Source organism: Podarcis liolepis (genome assembly GCF_965112155.1).
Source record: "Podarcis liolepis genome assembly, chromosome: 14".
NCBI classification, from domain to species: domain Eukaryota; kingdom Metazoa; phylum Chordata; class Lepidosauria; order Squamata; family Lacertidae; genus Podarcis; species Podarcis liolepis.
This window is the reverse complement of record NC_139569.1, coordinates 18,407,156-18,425,820: the sequence shown is the minus strand read 5'-3', so window position 1 is coordinate 18,425,820 and position 18,665 is coordinate 18,407,156. Positions and strand designations below refer to the sequence as shown.

The window sequence follows — 18,665 nt, the reverse complement described above, 5'->3', positions numbered from 1 at the left end:
AACCTTTCCTGACCCCAGTATAGCTATTTTATGGTCTATGAAAGTCAAATGCTTTGGTCCCTCACTATAAATCACAACGACTTCCATAATCTTCCTGAAGACATTTGGGGTAAATAATTTTTCCATTTCGCAGCTGTTATGTTTCAGCATACTGTGGGTTGAGTACAGTGTTTATTTTCCCAGAATATAATTCTAAGGCTCTTGCGTAACAAGTACTTAAGGGGTTATAAATCCTAAGGACTTTGCTGGGTTTGCAGGTCATTAACCAGTCGGAAACTGATACAGTCGCCTGAGGTGTGCCAGAGGCAAGCTTCACCCTGCCCACATTATTTTTTCACCAACAAAAAGGGATAGAAAAACTAAAAGAGCAATAAATAGAAATTATTTTCTAAGCAGGGAATACAATGAAGATGATGCTCAAGATCGCAAGGCCAGGAAGGGATGTGAGGCCTAAAGCACCTTCTGATGTAGACTTGGCTGGTATGTTGAGAGAGTTCAAGGGGCGGCCATTTTGAAGTCGATCCAGTGGTTCATTTTCATGATTGAGGTGTGATGAGGATATCATCCCACTTCTTTTCAGGCAGACATAATTTAGTTTGGCTTCACTATCATCTCACTTTGAGCCATGCTGCTGAGTGACAACATCCCTCTCAAATTCACCAGAGTTTTTAAGGTTGAACTTCTGAGGGGTTCATGGGGCATGGCTAAACAACAGTTCCTCTGTCTTGTTCCTCTGTTCAATTTATTGGCCCTTACCCAGCCCATGGCCACTTCCAGGCACTGATTTAGGGATAAAGTGGAACCCTGAAGGAAGCCAAATGCAGATGCAGACCAACAGCATCTTCTGAGCCAAATGCTACCCCTATAGTAAACAGGATTTTGTCCCCTTGTGGTGCAAATAAGCAGCATCAAGGTGGAAAAGGGGGGAAGTCAAACCCGCCTTTTCCCAAAAGTTACAGTCCCATTCTGACTCCCCCTTGCCCTGGGACTGTTTTTACCTTTTGGGGGGAAATCCCCAGGACAGAAGATCCAGCCCCTGGCCTTTTGGTTTTCAGCATTCAAGAAGGATTTATTTTCTTTCTTTTTAAAAACATGGTTACAGGAAAGTATTAAAGCATGCACCCCCAACCATCTGAAATGGTCTGGTCTTGGGAGGACTTTGTTGTTGTTGTTGTTTAGCTGTTTAGTCCTGTCCGACTCTTCGTGACCCCATGGACCAGAGCACTCCAGGCACTCCTCCTGCAGTTTGGTCAGACTCATGCTGGTATCTTCGAGAACACTGTCCAACCATCTTGTCCTCTGTCATCCCCTTCTCCTTGTGCCCTCCATCTTTCCCAACATCAGGGTCTTTTCCAGGGAGTCTTCTCATGAGGTGGCCAAAGTATTGGAGCCTCAGCTTCACGATCTGTCTTTCCAGTGAGCACTCAGGGCTGATTTCCTTCAGAATGGATAGGTTTGATCTTCTTGCAGTCTATGGGACTCTCAAGAGTCTCCTCCAGCACCATAATTCAAAAGCATCAATTCTTCAGTGCAATTTCTCTAAACAAGTAGACTGGCACTAAGTTCAACATTACAGATCAGGGATGGAGAATTTTGATCACCCTGAGGACTACATCCCCTTTTGGGCAACCCAGGGGCTACGTGGTAGTGGTGGGTGGGGCCAGAGGCAAACATATGCAGAGCCACAAATACTGCCTCTGTACAGTAGGCTAGTTCCTACACACATCCCTTTCTCTCCTCTAACCAGGGAGGCAAGAGGCATGATCAGAGTGCAAGGAAACAGTCCAGCCAGGCAAGAACACACAAGGAGGGCAAAGCAGGGCTTGGGACAGGTATGGCCTGGGACAAAGGGGTGTGGCTAGGGAGGAGGTGTGGCCTCAGGAGATTCCCAAGGACCAGATAGAAAGTCTTGGAGGGCTGAGACCCCCCACCCATATTCCAGATCTCAGCACAGCTATTTCTGGAGTTCTCATAAGAAATGGAATGGTGCTGTAAAACATGAGTGAGAGAGTTCCTTTATCTTGCTCATGCATTTTCCCCTCTTTACCTGTTTCCCAAAACCAAAATAGCCTCATCTTTGCTGCATGAAGAGAAGTTGCCAACTTAAAGGGAAATAAAGGAATAGCAGCTTGCCCAGCCTCCCCCCCCCCCCCGCAACATCAGACAATTCTGCTATCCTCCTTCCACAACACAAAGGGCAGCTTTCCTCTTATTGATTTAAGCGGGTACCCATGAACCGACAAGAAGCCTTAATGTTACCTTTTCCTTGTCTGAAAACCAAGAACGCCCTCATCAAAGAGATGGGCTTCCAGAGACAAAACCGCCATAATCTCACTTTAAGCCTCAAACCACCAGAGGCCCAGGCTTATAGCATCGAAGAAAACCAGACAAATCAATGAAAGGCTAACAAAGCACCATCTCTGATCTTTCGCAAGACAAGGATGCTACAGAGGCAACAAGGGATGAAGGAGGAATTTGATTCAGTTTGCATTTAAAGGCAAACCTACCGAATCCACATTTCCTGAAACAAAACACGAATTGAAACACAGCCATGCTTTAAAATTCACATTTATCCAAATGCTGAAAGCAGCGTGCACAAAAATGCATCCCATCCCCTGTTTTAGACATAATTAGGAAGGGGGAAAGAAATTTAATTATTTGCACTTACTGGTGAACCTATTTAATTTTCACTTTCCGAAACAACACACTAGCTGAAACACAGACATTCTTTGAAATTTGCACTTACCTGAATTTTGTAATGCAGTTCTCCAGCTAAGTAAAGGGTACAAATATGCACAGAATGGGGGTAAAGAGTGCATAAAAATGCATGTATCTGTGAAAATAACATGCTAAATAGCATTACAGTAGGAAAAACTGGTTTGGGGGGAAAATGTGTGTGTGTGTGTATGTGTGTGTGTGTGTGTATAAATTAATACTATAATGCTGGTGAAATTTCATAAGGACTTTATTTTATACTGCAAACCAATGTGGAAATGTAGAAAACTCTACTTAAGATTGGAAAAATGAGAAACTGAAACAGACAAATCCACCCACTTCAAAAGACAACACTTTGCAGGTTTTTGCAGCCTGAATTGATTTGATCTACAAAGAGATTCCCATGGCAAAGAAGCAAAAGCAGAAAGAGCAGCTATCCATGCACAAAAGAGCCTTTTCTGTGGCAGCACCCTGGTTGTAGAATCACAGGAACAGCTCCACCCCTGATGACAACAGGAGTCAAATAAGCAAGATTTCCACAATGGAGGCTTCCTCTCAATGCAAAGAGGGATGCCATTTTTACCAGGACTGTGGCACAGGGTGGAAGGGATAGACTCTCCCTCCTCTATGGTTCCGATTCTGCTCCTCCCGTCCCCCACAGCCGCTGCACATTAATGGAATTCACACAATTAACATCGCATCTGAGGCTCAAAAGGCATGCATAAGAAAGCAACCCGGATTATGCCCTGAGTTCTGTTACCTTGATTCATTATGCACATAAACATGCATAAGTTTATTCTGCATAAATAAACTGCTCTGCTAGTAACAAGGAGAGGTTAAGTGATATGTAAAACCCTCAGTATTAATAGCTAGAATCCTTTCCTGTGCAGCTCACCTAAGATTTTAATGAGAACCACCCATGCAGGTCTCTTCATCAAGCTAACCTTTGCAGGACTGAGGACTAGAAACTTGCCTTTTAGAATAAAAGCAGTCATGCTCAGGTCTGCTGTTGTGGGTATGTAATGCACCTCTGCATGTAGTCAGAAGTTTCTACACAGGCATACACAGACACACAAACTTCTCCAATCTCTATCCAAACAAGCAAGAGGCATTATTGCAGTTTGGAAATGCACTCCAGCCAGTGAAAAGGCTCAAAGCAGGACTGGTGAGGAGCCTGGGAGGGTTCTGAGGGTTGAGATTTGGAGGGCTGCATTTGGGACCTGGGCTTGAGATTCCCCACACTTGCTTTAACCAAAAATGCCATGTCTTGAAACGTGGGCAACTACTGAGTTATGGACCCACCAGCTGGCACAGTGGGGACAGATCAGGCTAGAGAGAAGAGCAGTGCTGCAGCTAGGTACCCTACTTCTTTAGAAGGTATTATTATTTATTGATTTATATACCGCTTACTTGCCAAACATAGTTATGTTTTTAAGTAATGTGTATAACTTCACGTTTGGGGGGCTCATTATGCTGAATGAAATTTGACCTTCTGTTGCAGAGTTCCATGGCCTCCTGACCACGAATTCTCATGGGCAAAGTCTTCCATTTCTGTCAGCCCTAAAGGAGGAGATGGATCCGCATTCCCTGGTCTGTCCCTTGTGGAGCTGGGGATCCTGAAGCCCATATCTTCTTCCCCAATGAGACCCCTCTGCCACTAGATTCTCATTACTGATCCAGCAGTTGCAGGGAAAAGTACTGCCCCTTTAACTGACCAAGTATTCAGTATTCATGAGGTAAGCTGGGGCTTCTAGCAATTGAATACCTAATCATGTGATAAAGATCTGTCAGAATTGCTGAGACAACATCTACTTTATGTCTCAACTGCAGACTCACCGGCTGTGGTCCTGAAACCGATACCTTGATCCCTCTCCAAGGTGCTGATCTTCCCTTGTCTTGCCCCCTGGGAATGACTGGCCTCCCCTTGCTTGGGCCATCACTTAACTACAGTGGTGGGAACCCCTGTGGATTAGGACACAAAGTCCTGACCTGACGGCACCACTGGGAATGAGACACATGTGCACTGCACATGTTGAATAGTTTACCTCTCCTTAGCCCTTCATAGGGCCCATCACCTCCTGGCAAATAGAAGGGGAAGAAATGGAGGCAGTGAGAGATTTTACTTTCATGGGCTCCATGATCACTGCAGATGGTGACAGCAGTCACGAAATTAAAAGATGCCTGCTCCTTGGGAGAAAGGCGATGACACACCTAGACAGCATCCTAAAAAGCAGACACATCACCTTGCCAACAAAGGTCCGTATAGTTAAAGCCATGGTTTTCCCAATAGTGATGTTTGGAAGTGAGAGCTGGACCATAAAGAAGGCTGATCGCCGAAGAATTGATGCTTTTGAATTATGGCGCTGGAGGAGACTCTTGAGAGTCCCATGGACTGCAAGAAGATCAAACCTCTCCATTCTTAAGGAAATCAGCCCTGAGTGCTCACTGGAAGGACAGATCGTGAAGCTGAGGCTCCAATACTTTGGCCACCTCATGAGAAGAGAAGACTCCCTGGAAAAGACCCTGATGTTGGGAAAGATGGAGGGCACAAGGAGAAGGGGACGACAGAGGACGAGATGGTTGGACAGTGTTCTCGAAGATACCAGCATGAGTCTGACCAAACTGCGGGAGGCAGTGGAAGACAGGAATCCCTGGCGTGCTCTGGTCCATGGGGTCACGAAGAGTCGGACACGACTAAACAACAACAAGCCCTTCATAGCCATCCTCTGGGCTCACCTTTGCCTCTTCACATTATCTGTAAACTGTGCTTTCTCAGCATCAGTAACACACTGATGCAATAGCTAGAAATCCAAAGGCTGCTATAAGGACATACAGCACTGTATTATTCTGCGCTAGAAATAAATCACAAAAGATGTGTTCCCTGAAAGGAATTAGACCATTTCTCCACACAGCATTTGGTCTATATAGCAATCTTGGAAAAGATAGCATTCAGACTGATACAGGGTAAATGAAAGCTGCAAGGACTTCATTCAATCTACCATGGATCAAAATATGTACATCTCTTAGCCAGAAATAGCCAAGTCTGTGTGAACATGATAGATTATGCCTACAGACTGTTGATGACTGTCCCACTTCCTCTCTGTTACCTGTGCAGCTGAGTCAAAACAATAGCTTTTTAAAAGAGAGAGAACATTTATTATATATAACAATACTGCATTAGATCCTCAGCTACACCAACGTTTGGTTATATGCCTTTTCTTCTTCATATCTGTAGTCTTATCTTGAAAATCAATAAAAATACATTAAAACACAAAATATGAGTTCCCAGCCACATGGCTGGCTACAGATGAGCTCTGCTGCCAAGCTATCGCATTGCAAGGAGGGCAAGCAAGTTCAAAAGCAGCTGGCGGAGAGACAAGAGGTTCCTTTAAAGCCCTCGCCACGTTCTTTGCTCTTCTGATGCACCGTTTCCATAGGAACTGGGGCTGCAAAAAAGGCAGCGTTTCAGCTCACTTTGATGCAGCCGTAAGGTCTGGAGAGGCTGGGATTCTGACCTGAACGGTTACACCAGACAGCCTTGCATCATGGGAACCTCGTCTCTGCCTGTTTTAGCAGCATCGGGACCACTTCCTGTCAAGCTTTGGGGGTTGGGAAGGCAAAGGCAACCCTGAGGCCAGATAGCCTCTCAACAAGGCACCGAGAGCAATCAAGGAGAAAATAACGGAGTCATTTAGCAACATTTGTGTACCGTGGGTTATTTTGCTCCCTCCCCCTTTTGGTCCCACGGGCCTTGAGCATTTAATGTGGCACAGATAAGAGGGGTCAGTGCAAGCATAGAAAGCGGCCCTTACAATGAGTCAGACCACTGGGCTCATATGGCTTAGTACCATCCACACTGACTGGCAGCAGCCCTTCTCTTCCTTGGAGATGCCAGGGGTTGAACCCAGGACTTTCTGCGTTCATTCATTTAACAGAATGTATACACCCACTTGATTGCTGAAGAAACCTCAAAGGAGGTGCTCTTATCTCAGAGCTTTGGGCCTTCTGCACTGGGACACCAGCGTAAGATGAGCTTGCCACCACCAGCAGCAAGCAGGCAGAAGAGGTAGAAACATTCTTTTACAGGGGGACCCTTGAAAACACCAGCAAATATGATGGGAGGGACGTCACTTATGTCTGGGGAATTTCAACAAGTTAGTACACATTGTACTCAAGATCTCTGGAACAGAAGGAAAACAGGGATTCTTTGTTCTGCTTTTAAGAACACATCTGCTTGGGAGAGTCAAGAGCCATGCGGTTGCCACATAAGAGGCAGAGAGTCAATTTCCCCTGGTTTTGCTAGAGACTTCCTCTCTGGTCTTCGGCAACAGACCCTGTAGTTACACACTTCCCCTTCTGCCTAAAGAGCCAAGTCCTTAGGAAAGGTACAGGCTCCCTCACCCTCTCCAACCCTCTCGTCCGGCTCTCTTAACAATAATTTGGTTAAAAACAGGGGCAGTTTGTCCTTTATCACCAAATCATTTATTTCTGTATTAAATTTATATCCTGCCCTTCCTCCTAAAAGGAGCCCCAGGCAGCAAACAGCAGGAGATAAACTTTAAAACAATTCCAATATATAGGCAGTCTTGGAAAGATCTCAACTTAAAAGGCTTGTGGAATGCATGTAGTATTTGCTGAAAAATTCCATGCCTCTAATTTTCCAAGGGCAAGTACCGCAACACTAAACGTCCAATTCCTACTACATTGTGTGGAGCAGACGTCCTGATAAGATGGCATTTGCAGGAAGCCCTCACCTGCAGACCACAGTGATGGATTAGTTATATGATTACAGTGTGTGGGACAGAGACTGTTAACGCCCCAGATGTAAGCAATGATGAACAGTCACAACATCTGCCATAGAGAGAGACTTAAGATCTGGAATCTATTTACATCCATTTGTTTACAGAGACTAAAGCTCTAGATGGGCAACCTGTGGTGCTCTAGATTTTGTTCGACTCCAACTCCCATCAGCCCCAGTGTGGGCACTGGTCACAGATGATAGGAGTTGCAGTTCCCAAAAATATATGGAGAGTCACAGGTTCCCTCCATCCCAGGCTTAGCTTGCATGCTTTGGTATGTGGCACGAATAAAAAGCAGGAGGAGGACTTTTGGTTCAGAGATAGCTCTTTAGCCAGTTTTGTGTGAACTCTCCCCAGCAGAGTTGGGTTTGCTAGCATAACACTCCATCATCAAGGTCTATTACGCTGGAGATAAGCAACAGCAATGAACGGATGGACAGACAGAATTTTCCACTAAGGACACAATTTCTTTCTGTCCTGCTGGTCAAGCAGGTTTTGTAGGTTTCTGGAGCATGACAGAAATCTGCATATAACCTGTCAACAAAGATAAGATGAGGCCAATCCCTCCCTCTCAGGGGAAAACAAAATCAGTTTCCATCTTTACTTCTGTTTAAATTTCACTTAGAGCCACACAGCACACTACATAATTACAGTAGTACTTAATTCGTTCCAGAGGTCCGTTCTTAACTTGAAACTGTTCTTAACCTGAGATACCACTTTAGCTAATGGGGCCTCCTGCTGCTGCCACGCCGCAGCCGCATGATTTCTGTTCTCATCCTGAAGCAAAGTTCTTAACCCAAGGTACTACTTCCGGGTTAGCAGAGTCTGTAACCTGAAGCATCTGTAACCCGAGGTACCATTGTACTCACAAAACTGTAAAGGGAATAGACTTTTCAAATAAAGTGGCGCCAAGGAAAGTGTTCAGCAAGAACTGCAAACTGATCCAGAATCAATTCCCACTGAGCCATGAACCCTGGACCAGTCACTGCCTCTCAGCCTAGCCTACCTCACAGGACTGTTGTGATGATTAAACGGGAAAACCACGCAGGCCTGTGCAGAGCTTGTTTGAGGCCCCAGGAGGGAGTCTAATTCTTGGCCTGACATCGGAAGTCCAGCAGGTCCCTGGCGGGGGCACCCGGCTAACTTTTCCCCTCTGAGGTTCGGGACAAGTGTACCCAGCTGCCCCTGCCTTCTCTGCACAGACCTGGAACCACATGTACTGCTTTGCGCTCCTGAGCGGAAACACGAGGATAGTCACATGTGAGAGAGCTCTGTTGTCTTGCTTGCAGGCTTTCCATTGGCGCAGCTGGTGGTCCACTGTGAAAACAGGATGCTGTGGCTAGACGGGACCTTTGGGCTGATCCAGCAGAGTGAGAAGCAATGAAAGCACTCCCAGTGCCCACGTGAGAAAAGAGGAAGATGTAGCTAAATAGAAAATGGCACAGTGTGGTTACTGTTGGAGACGCTCGGCAATACAGGGGTTTCCAAAATGTTAAAGGTGCTGAGAGTTGCTAGGAGATCTCTATTCCCCTCCCAGAGCTACAATTCCCAGAGGGGGTTTAACAACCAGCCCCTCTTCCTAGGGAACCCTGCAGACTATAGCTCTTCTGAGGGGAATAAGGGGTGTGTGTGTTTCTCCCAACAACTCTCAGAACCCGTAAAACAAACCAGAGCTCCCAGGATTCTTTGGGGGAAGCCATGACTGTTTAAAGCGGTATGTTAGCGATGTGAATCTGTAGGTGAAGATGGGTTCTGAGCCAGATTTTGACTGGGGACTTTTCAACTTGTGCCCTTCACAACATTGGTGCAGCAACTCGGAAAAGTTAGAGTGATAACTGCATGTACGCAGGGACTGGCAGGCAGGCTAAAGAAAAGGAAATCAAGATGATTTATTCAATTAATAAGATTTACGTCCTGCTTGATTGTGAATAGAACATCTCAGGGGTTTATCAACAAATAAGTTGTACATCTTCCTCCATTCCCTTAAGGTATTCACTAGGTCTGGTATAACTTACACTCTTGCATTATGAATAAAATTGGGAACAAATCCAGGAAGAAATAAAATGTTCTCTTGAACACTCTTATTATGCAATGACATACCTCTCAAACACACACTCTCTCTCTCAAACACACGCACACAAGCTGTGGTTTAAAAGGGACAGCAAATGAATAATTGCCACTCCAAAAGTAGTATCTGGAAATCTCCTGACAGCAGGAGGAAGAGATTAAAACTGTCAGTCGCGCTGAGAAGTAGGTGAGGTGTTCTAAGGCCAATGGGAAGGAGATCTTAAGGGAAACCTGTAACAACTTGCTGAAATTTCCCAAACATATTTGCTGGTGTTTTCCAGGATCTTTTTAAAAGAATATCCTCCACCTGCCTATTACTGGCAAGATCACCTATCACTGATGTCACAGTAGAGAAGGCCCATAGTTCAGTGGCAGAACAGCTGCTTCACATGCAGAAGGTCTCAGGCTCAATTCCTGGCATCTCTAGGTAGGGCTGGAAGAATGTCCCATGCCTGAACCCCTGGACAGCCACTGCCAGTCCGTGTAGACAATACTGAGCTATATGGATCAATAGTCTAACTCAGTATAAGACAGCTTCCTACGTGTTCAAAGGACCCATCCACATGACTGGAATCAATGTCACAACTCTTGCAGAATCAAATGGGCTGGTCAGGAATTCACACCGAAGAGCTTGCCGCTCAGGACCAAATGGCATGGTGTATTAAATATGTTATTGCTAGGGAGGAGCAGATCATTCTGTTTCCAGACTTGCATCACTCGTGATCATGTGCTCACCCATAGGTATGCTCCATCTGCGCATATAAGAGTCTCTTTCTGCTGTGAACATACCCTGAAAGAATATTCCCATCCATTGGTCCTAAGTATTACGTATTTTGGGAAGTGGTTTGCCTGCCTGTCTCTCTGTCCATCCATTCTCTATGCATTCAGATATTGTTGCCCCACTTGGCAATGAGGTTCCCCGGTGGAGAAACCAGTTTCTGTTTTTGTTTGGAAACTGTTAGACCCTCCATATGGGGTTTTTTAAAAACCCTAATTAAACAACATCTCTCCCCCAATAATTATTTGACCCAGATGCAGATTGGGCCAGTCCATGGCTCCAGATCAGGACCCTAAGTCAGGTGTGCACAGCCCTAGAAACTAGCAAATGACACTTTCTGAGCCACACCAGGTGCTTTCCACTAGTAGTATGTAAGGGGAAATTGTATTTATCACTCTGCATACTATAATTTCCAAAACAAGACATCAAGCACAACCGCTGCATTTTTAAAGGATGTAACTCAGGTCTAGACAGCTGGGGGGCAGAGGGCAGACAACCCAGCAATCAGGTTTGACCTTACATTCAGTTCGCTGCTCTATCATCACTGGCTCATTTCTTTTTCAGAGTATCAGAATGATGCTTTCAGCAAATACCCAAACAGCATCTGGAGACGTCAGCTGGTTCAGAATATGGCAGTCAGATTACTGACAGGGACCCATTATATTAAAAAAAGAAGAAGCTTGTTTTATCAGCATTAAGAGATCTACCATGTGCTCCCAGGTGTAATTCAGAGTGCTGATGATCGCATTTGAGTTGGAAGTGATTCTGGGGGTCATCTAGCCGAAAGCTACCTGCACACAATCTTAATGGAGGGTATGGTACAACTGCACTACCCCTGGGAAATGGCTGACCAGTCTCTGCTGAAATGCCTCTCATGTTGTGGCCCCTGTATCCAGAAGTGGCCTGGACAAAGAATTTATTCAATTTCTTACTTGTCCTTCACCACAAGGTCCCATGACATCAATATATATATACATACACACACCCAAAGTGGAAAAGCGTTTTAGTGATAATTATAATGATAAGATCAATTACCAACTATTAAATTAAATGATTATTTAAATGTCGTAACATTACCCACCAGAAGTGTTATAAGGAATGTGGGCTGCGTGGTGATAGATTAACTTTTCCAGTATGTCCCTGCCCATATCAAAAGTTTCCCTTTCCCAATATGTCCCTGCCCATACCAAAACCCCACCCTTAAAACAAAACGACAGAAAAATAGAGCTGAAGGCATCCACATCTGTGGAAATTGAATTACCCTTCAATTCTTCAGGATGGGGGTGAGGTGGGGGGTTGACTTTCTGCAGTCTAAGAAAAGTTGGAAGAACCACTGGGAAGTTAGACACGAGTGGACAAAGCATGGCAATTCTGCATTAAATGCCTGGTAGAGAAGCACCTGAGCTAGACTTGAGTTCATGAATGCTTATGCCAGGGGCTGCCAGTGTGGTGCCTGCAATGGAACAGGTACCCTGAGAGGCATTCCCTGGTGGGTGGGTGGGTGGGTGGGTGGGTGGGTGGTGTGCTCACAACAGCTTCTCCAGTTTGCAAACATGCCCAGAAAGGTTAATGACCCTTCACTAATGCCATAATGAATTTGTCAATAAAGCATCACAAGACTCTTTAGTTGCTTTTGCTACACATACTGGCATGGCTACTTCTCTGGAAATTCAGTGGTACCTCGCAAGACGAATGCCTCGCAAGACGAAAAACGCGCAAGATGAAAGAGTTTTCCGTTTTTTGAGTCGTTCTGCAAGACAAATTTCCCTATGGGCTTGCTTCGCAAGACGAAACGTCTTGCGAGTTTGTTTCCTTTTTCTTAAAGCCGCTAAGCCGTTAATAGCCGCTAAGCCGCTAATAGCCGTGCTTCGCAAGACGAAAAAACCGCAAGACGAAGAGACTCGCGGAACGGATTAATTTCGTCTTGCGAGGCACCACTGTTTTATAGTGTTGTTGGAACTGATTTATTTTGCTTTTTTATATATTAAAAAAAAACCCGGTTAACTGCCTTGCGCAGCTTCTTTACAAAATGAGTATTTCCTGACCTATTATTTCAATTTGTAGTACCAACCTGGAAAATTCTCTGTGGTCTCCCTGGGATGCTTTGCATTCCAGCGGCTTTGAAGTCTTCTATTCCTTGCACTTTTGCATGCCTAGCTTGCTCGCAAGGAAAGAGCTTTTGCAGCAGACGGAACTCCAAAGTAAAACTGCAGAAATCTACATTTCCTCCTCCCCCAACCACTGTGCACTGCAGTATCAAGAGAACTCGCCCTGGAGTAACCTGCAGCAAAAAGGCAAAAGTGAAATTGTGCCAGAGGAGGAGGAGGAGATGGTGGTGATGATAAGCGCCAATGCAAACCACGGCTCCAGACCAGGCGGCACATTTGAGATGGGTTTTATCGGAAATTACGAAACCAAGGCTGTGTGGAAGAGCCTGGAAGAGTGCAGATGGCATAAGACACTTGACATTTCAGAGCGCATTGTGTGTGAGAGACAGTGACCTCATTCAGAGACCTATTGCATCCTAATGAATCCCACAAGGAGGAGGCCCAGCGTTACCTTTAGTTAAACACCACGTTCCGCCTTCCTCTCCTGACAAAAGCTCTCTTTTATTCCCAAGGGACTTGTTCCCTCTTAAGAGCCCAATTTTCTAGCTGTTAAAATATTGATCCTTTCATCAACGCCCTCTTCACATTTCCTGGAGTGTTTGTTCAGTTGTGCAAGCCACTGAACCCAGAGACAGAGTGTTGGCTCTCTGGGGGTGGGCCTCCTCAACCTGAAGCCTTCAGGGTGTGCCAATCCATTCTCCACCCCACCCCAAACCATTTGCTAACCTCACAGAGGCGTCCGACCTGGAGCCTAGATCCATAGAGCTTGGTAGGGCTACAATCCATCAAGCACAACCCCCTCACATACATCCAAATCAATCTGCACTACAAACTAGGGGCAGAGCATACACCATGCATTTAGAGCACATGGTCTTCCCCCAAAGAATTCTGGGAATTGTAGTTTGTTAGGGCTGCTAGGGACTGTAGCTCTGTGAGGGTGAAACTAAAGTCCCCAGGATTCCTTGGGGAAGTCTATGTGCTTTAAATGTATGGTATGGATCTGCTCTATTGCAAAAGTCCACAGAGACAGGCAGAAATCAAAATCTCTATATGAATCTGGGAGAATGGAAACTATATCACCTGAAATTCAAAAAAGAGGAATTAATATTTTTTTAAAAAACGCAATTACTTTTGATGCCCTCCTTGTTCTCAGACTCTCAAGGGCTTGCACTATTTTGTAAATAAAGAGCTTTTCTCTGTTTGCAGCAGGAGACAAACAAGGTAGATAAGCCGTTCTGGGGGTGGGGGGCTTTCTGCAATAACCTCTGCTATTCCAGTCTAGAATTTTAAACTCAAATAAAGAGAGACAAAGTGCAAACTAATATTACCAGACTGGAGCAAAGTTCATATGGGTAGATAGACAGACATATACACATACACACAGGACCATTGGCTGTCCTGGCCTGAGATGAAGGGAGTTGCAGAAACAACATCTGGAAAGCCACCAATTCCCCATTCCTGATACATGTGTGTTTCCTTTGAAGCTAATAAATGCTAGTGGGGACCAAAAACACCACTGTCACCAAACCTACAATCAGGTAAGAATCATGGTTGGTTCCCAAACAGGGAAACCGATGGAAATTCAAAACTGTCTAGAAATTTCACCCTCAGACTCCCTGCCTATTATCTCCAATGAATAGGGGCAGGCTTTGGTTACTCAGCAGTGAGAAAAGAGCTTTTCACAGGCTCTTTGGAGTCATTCACTGATGTGAACTGAGCCCTAGCATTATAGATATTAAGGCAACCAGCACAAAACATTCCAGGGCCCAAAGCGCAAAAGAAGAAGAAAAAGGCTACATTTCCTGCTAACACAGGAGCTGATCCACTTGGAAGTTCTGCTTTGCAAATCCCCACTGAAATGAGTGGAAGAATATCGTCAGGAAACATGGGACCCATTTCCCCAAAAAACTTCTCCTACACAAGCCTAGTTGGAATAAAAAATAGTTATGCCCCTACTGAAAGATCTGAACAAAAAGACCTGGAGAAAGGAATGTAGAAAGCTGTATACAGACCATTGGTCCATCTAGCTTAGGACTGTCTGCACTGACTGGCAGCAACTCTCCAGGGTTTCAGGCAGGGAACATTCCCTGCCCTATTTGGAGATGCCAGGGATTGAACCTGGGACCGTCTGCATGCAAAGCAAATGCTCTACCACCGAACCTTGCCACCCCACCCCCAAAGACCATAGCTCAGTGGTAGAGAACTTACGTTGCATGCAGGGAAGTCCCAGGTTCAAATCCTGGTAGTTACTTAAGTTTTAGAAAGGCCAGTGGACTAGAGAGGCCAATAGGGATGCACCTGGCCTGCAGTCAAGTTGTGGAAAACCTCTGCCAGAGATGGAGAACTGCTGCCAGGGAGGACAGTGAGCTAGATGGACACTGTGACCCAGTCTATTCCTCTCACTCTGTTGCCATTATAACACCCAACTGCTCCCATCTGAAGCAGCCATCGTGGCCAACCACCTGACCTTAAGAGGTCCAGGCAGAACTCTAGGGACACAGGAAGCTGTTCATAGCAGCTCAGACTATTTGTCCAAGGACTGTCAAATCTGTCTAGCAGCTCCAAGGCAGAGAAAAGTCCGTCTCATCAACTGCTGTTGTGACATCTTTTTTCATGGAAGCTGCCAGGGATGAGTGATGGTCCTTCTTCACAAGAGTTATGGCCTGAATAAAACTTCTCCAGCACGTACCTTACACAGTCCAGCTATTCCACCTCCTGGAGAATCCTTCCTTACAGAAGAGATATTCTCCTCCCATCCAAAACAAATATCAAAGACAGAACTGGAATTATACCTCTATTCAAAAAAAGACGAAGGCCAGAGATCTTCCTCAGCAGAGCTACATTCGGTGATGAACTGGTGGGACTGGAGAGGCAGAAAGTGCAACACTGACACCAAGAAAGAAGAATAATTCCCTTTGAACTCACATCTTATCTGTTACCAGCTGCAAAGATGTTAATGGCTCAAAACTTGAAAGTTGCATTACTCCCTTCTTGGAAAGAACAGCTAAGAACTGCAAGTGAACATATAGCTGCAGTCTAAGAACTGCAAGTGAACATATAAATAAATTCTGGGGAAACTGGTTGCCCTGTACAAATATTGTCAATAAAATAATTCCCGTGAATGCAAATTCAAGTAGGTTTTGAATTTTCTGGAAGGGAATGTTGTAATTTTATATTAAGTCATATTTTCTTACAGGATATTATGGTTTGATCCTTGCAGCCTCCCCCCCCAAAAAAAATTAGGGGGGAAAGGAGCGGAAACTGACACCTAGTGCTACCCCTAGCCCTGTGGCAAGGATGAAGGCAGGCAGGCAGAGGCTGGCTGAGAGCACAATGAGGCCGCTGGGGCACTGCCCCACTTGCCCATATACACCAGCCTGCACTGCAAGTCGGGAAACTGCTTTGTTTACAATCCAAGCCAAAGTCTTTGGCCCTCTGGCACAGGCCAGCCCCAGCCCCAACAGCCGGAGCAGATTCACCAGCTGGCTTTACAGGCCCTCTGGCTTCCCCCTGCCTTTGTGTCAGAGCAAGGCAGGCCCCGCCATCCTACCTGAATCTAGACAGAGGGAGCCTAAGCCAATTCCCCCAAGGTCCTGCCTGGGTAGCAAGGAACTGGGTCGACACCCCATCCCTGGATGAGGTTCTCACCAGCAGAGGAGGGTGTGACGTCATAGGGAAGGGTGCATGATTCATGCGCTGCTTAGAACATACACCACCTCTCTTTGAAAGCGAGGGCGCCCGTGGGGGAGGGGGAGAGGGGAGAACTTGCACGCCGACGACCACTTCTGCACCCCCTCAATACACCGGGGGGGGGGTTCTGGGCAGCAGGAGAAAACACGAACAAAGCACAGAGGAGGAAAGCGGTGCTCCACGGAAATTGAGATGTCTCGTAGGAGGGCGGGCAGGCAGGAAACAGAAATTACCTAGGGGAAAGGAGGGAGGCGAGGAGGAAGAGCATTTTGGGAAGCCCTTTGTATGCTGGCAACGCAAGGTGGGTTTTCAAAACGGGTAGGGGGGAGCAGAAGTGCGGGGAACGGGAGGGGTCTTTCCTTTTGATATACAGCACACAGCCTCAGTCCTGGATGGAGAGTGAAAAGGCGAATTCCTCTTTATGGGAATTCAAGAGCTTTCAAGATCGGCGTATTACAAAAGCCACACACACACAAACATATAACAGCAGAACAAAGGGAAAATCACAGCAGCTGCAAAACCCGGTGAGGGGCGCGCACACACAAGCAAAGGAAAGGAAGAAGCAGGTGGGATCGAGGCCGGGCAAGGTTATCTAAGCAAGGCAGAGGCAAGGCAGGCCGCCTGGGAGCGGCTGTGCCTGGGACGCCGGGGGAGGCTGCATCGCTGGCTGGGGCGCAGTCACTGGGAGGAAAGGCGGACGGTGGGCCGGCGCCCCTTACCTTCTTAACACAGCTCTCGGGGTCCCGCAGGCGACGACTCCCCTTTACCGGCTCCGGAAGCTGCCGGCACCGTTGCCATCCTGGCTCTGTTGGCTCAGGCCGGGGAGGCGGCCGCTCGTTGCCAGCTGATGCGCCCGGGCGCCGCCTCCCGTGACGCGCCGAGAGGGGAGGAGGCTGGAGAGGGTGGGGAAGGAGGGGTCAGAGGTGCTGGGGCGCAGTCTTCTCCTTCCCGTCTGCTCCGCCCCTTTGGGTTGCTCTCCGCAAGGGGATCTGCCGCAGAAGAGCTCGAAGAGGCACGTCTGTAGGAGTTTTGGGGACACCCCGCAAATCCCCACCCTCAGAAGAGAAGGACTTCTTGAGCAAAGCTTGCAGAGCAACGGTTTCGCATGCAAAAGGTCGCAGGTTTAAACCCAACTGGGTTTTGGACCCAAAGCACCTTGTGAAAGCTGACTGGCCATAGAAATTAGTGGGTTTATTATGAGATGGGCGCTCATTATACATGCAGTTTTTTTGCAGCGTCCACGTCGTCGTTGGCAGGGAAAGATCTCTCCCCCGTCACACACACACACACAATTTTTAATCCGGATTTACCCTTTCCCGGGGAAATTCCATGTTTTAAAAAATCTGTTACCAGTGACCCACTTGTGCTTTGTGAATTATTTATTATTTATTAAGCACCAAACAGAGCGGCAGCATGTGCCCTTAAATGCAGGGAGCGGTGGACAAACACGAGTCTGTAGTCCTTAGTTGGATCCCACCCCTTTATTTTGGCTTGCAATTTGCATAGGAAAGAATAAAATTCCTGACACGCGCAAAGTTGTTGAGCTTTTTGTAGGAAGACCCCCAAAAAACTTGGTTTTAAAATTGTGGAGCTGTTTCCACTGCTTTTTCCATCACACATTGCCATACATCCGGGTTTACCCAGACATTTTGCCTATTCGGCAATTCCCCCCAAAAAAACAATTTTTTTGCACCCACAAACCAGGACATGTCAGGAATTTTCCTGACGTATGGCAAGCCTAGGAAATAAGAGTTCCATTTGCAACAATGTAAAGTCGTTCACTCGTTCTCTTTCCTCCACCCGCAGCCAATCCTAAGATTACCAACTGACGGGGGCGGGGGAGAACTGAATTGCCCCGCTCTTGCGCTTTAAACAGCAGTTTTATATGACTGATCACCCTTTTAGTAGTTGTGCAGGCTGTACAGAGGAGACGGATATCCTCTGCAGGCTGCAGCAATAATATGGATAATCTAGCCCTATGACATGCCAGTGGAACAAAAATCATTCGGCACCAAGCTTATTAAAATAAACTATAATCGCAGATACTGGGTAATAAAGTTTTCACCTGCAATTTTTCATAGAGCGTTGAAAGATAGCTCACTAGCGCCCCTAATGGTCATCAAGACCTAGGAAGCTCCCCTATTCCATGTCGGACCATTGGTCTATGTAGCTCAGTATTGTACACACTGACTGGCAGCAGCTCACCAGGGTTTCAGGCAGGGGGTCTCTCTCAGCTCTACCTGCAGATGCTGGAGGCGGAACCTGGGATGTTCTGCACTCAAAGCAGATGTTCCACCACTGAACTATGGCTCTTCCTATTGCTGTTATGTAAAATACACACCTGTTTCAGAGTGAGGGAAGTTAAGGGTGGCGACACACACCTCCTGTCATCGTCTTTGCTGCCCGCAGAAGCCCTTCCACCACAAATACATATTATTTTTAGTATCAAACACAGGTTTGATTTTGTTTCAGACACACAATTCTGCCTGCATGGGAAGTATGGAGAAA

The 18,665-nt window shown here is 46.3% G+C and overlaps 1 protein-coding gene across 3 annotated transcripts in view; it reads right to left on the bottom strand.

The window, feature by feature from the left end:
- Positions 1 to 17,011, bottom strand: part of ABCA3 (ATP binding cassette subfamily A member 3) — a 76,131-nt gene extending 59,120 nt beyond the window's left edge. For 2 of the 3 annotated variants that reach the window (XR_014518833.1, XM_083473600.1), the window contains exon 1: positions 16,877 to 17,011. The gene's annotated coding sequence lies outside the window, so the exon portion shown is untranslated. Of the gene's footprint in view, positions 1 to 12,430; positions 12,651 to 16,876 lie in introns of those variants that run through there. The other variant, XM_083473601.1, reaches the window with a different exon arrangement.
- Between the last annotated feature and the right edge of the window lie 1,654 nt (positions 17,012 to 18,665).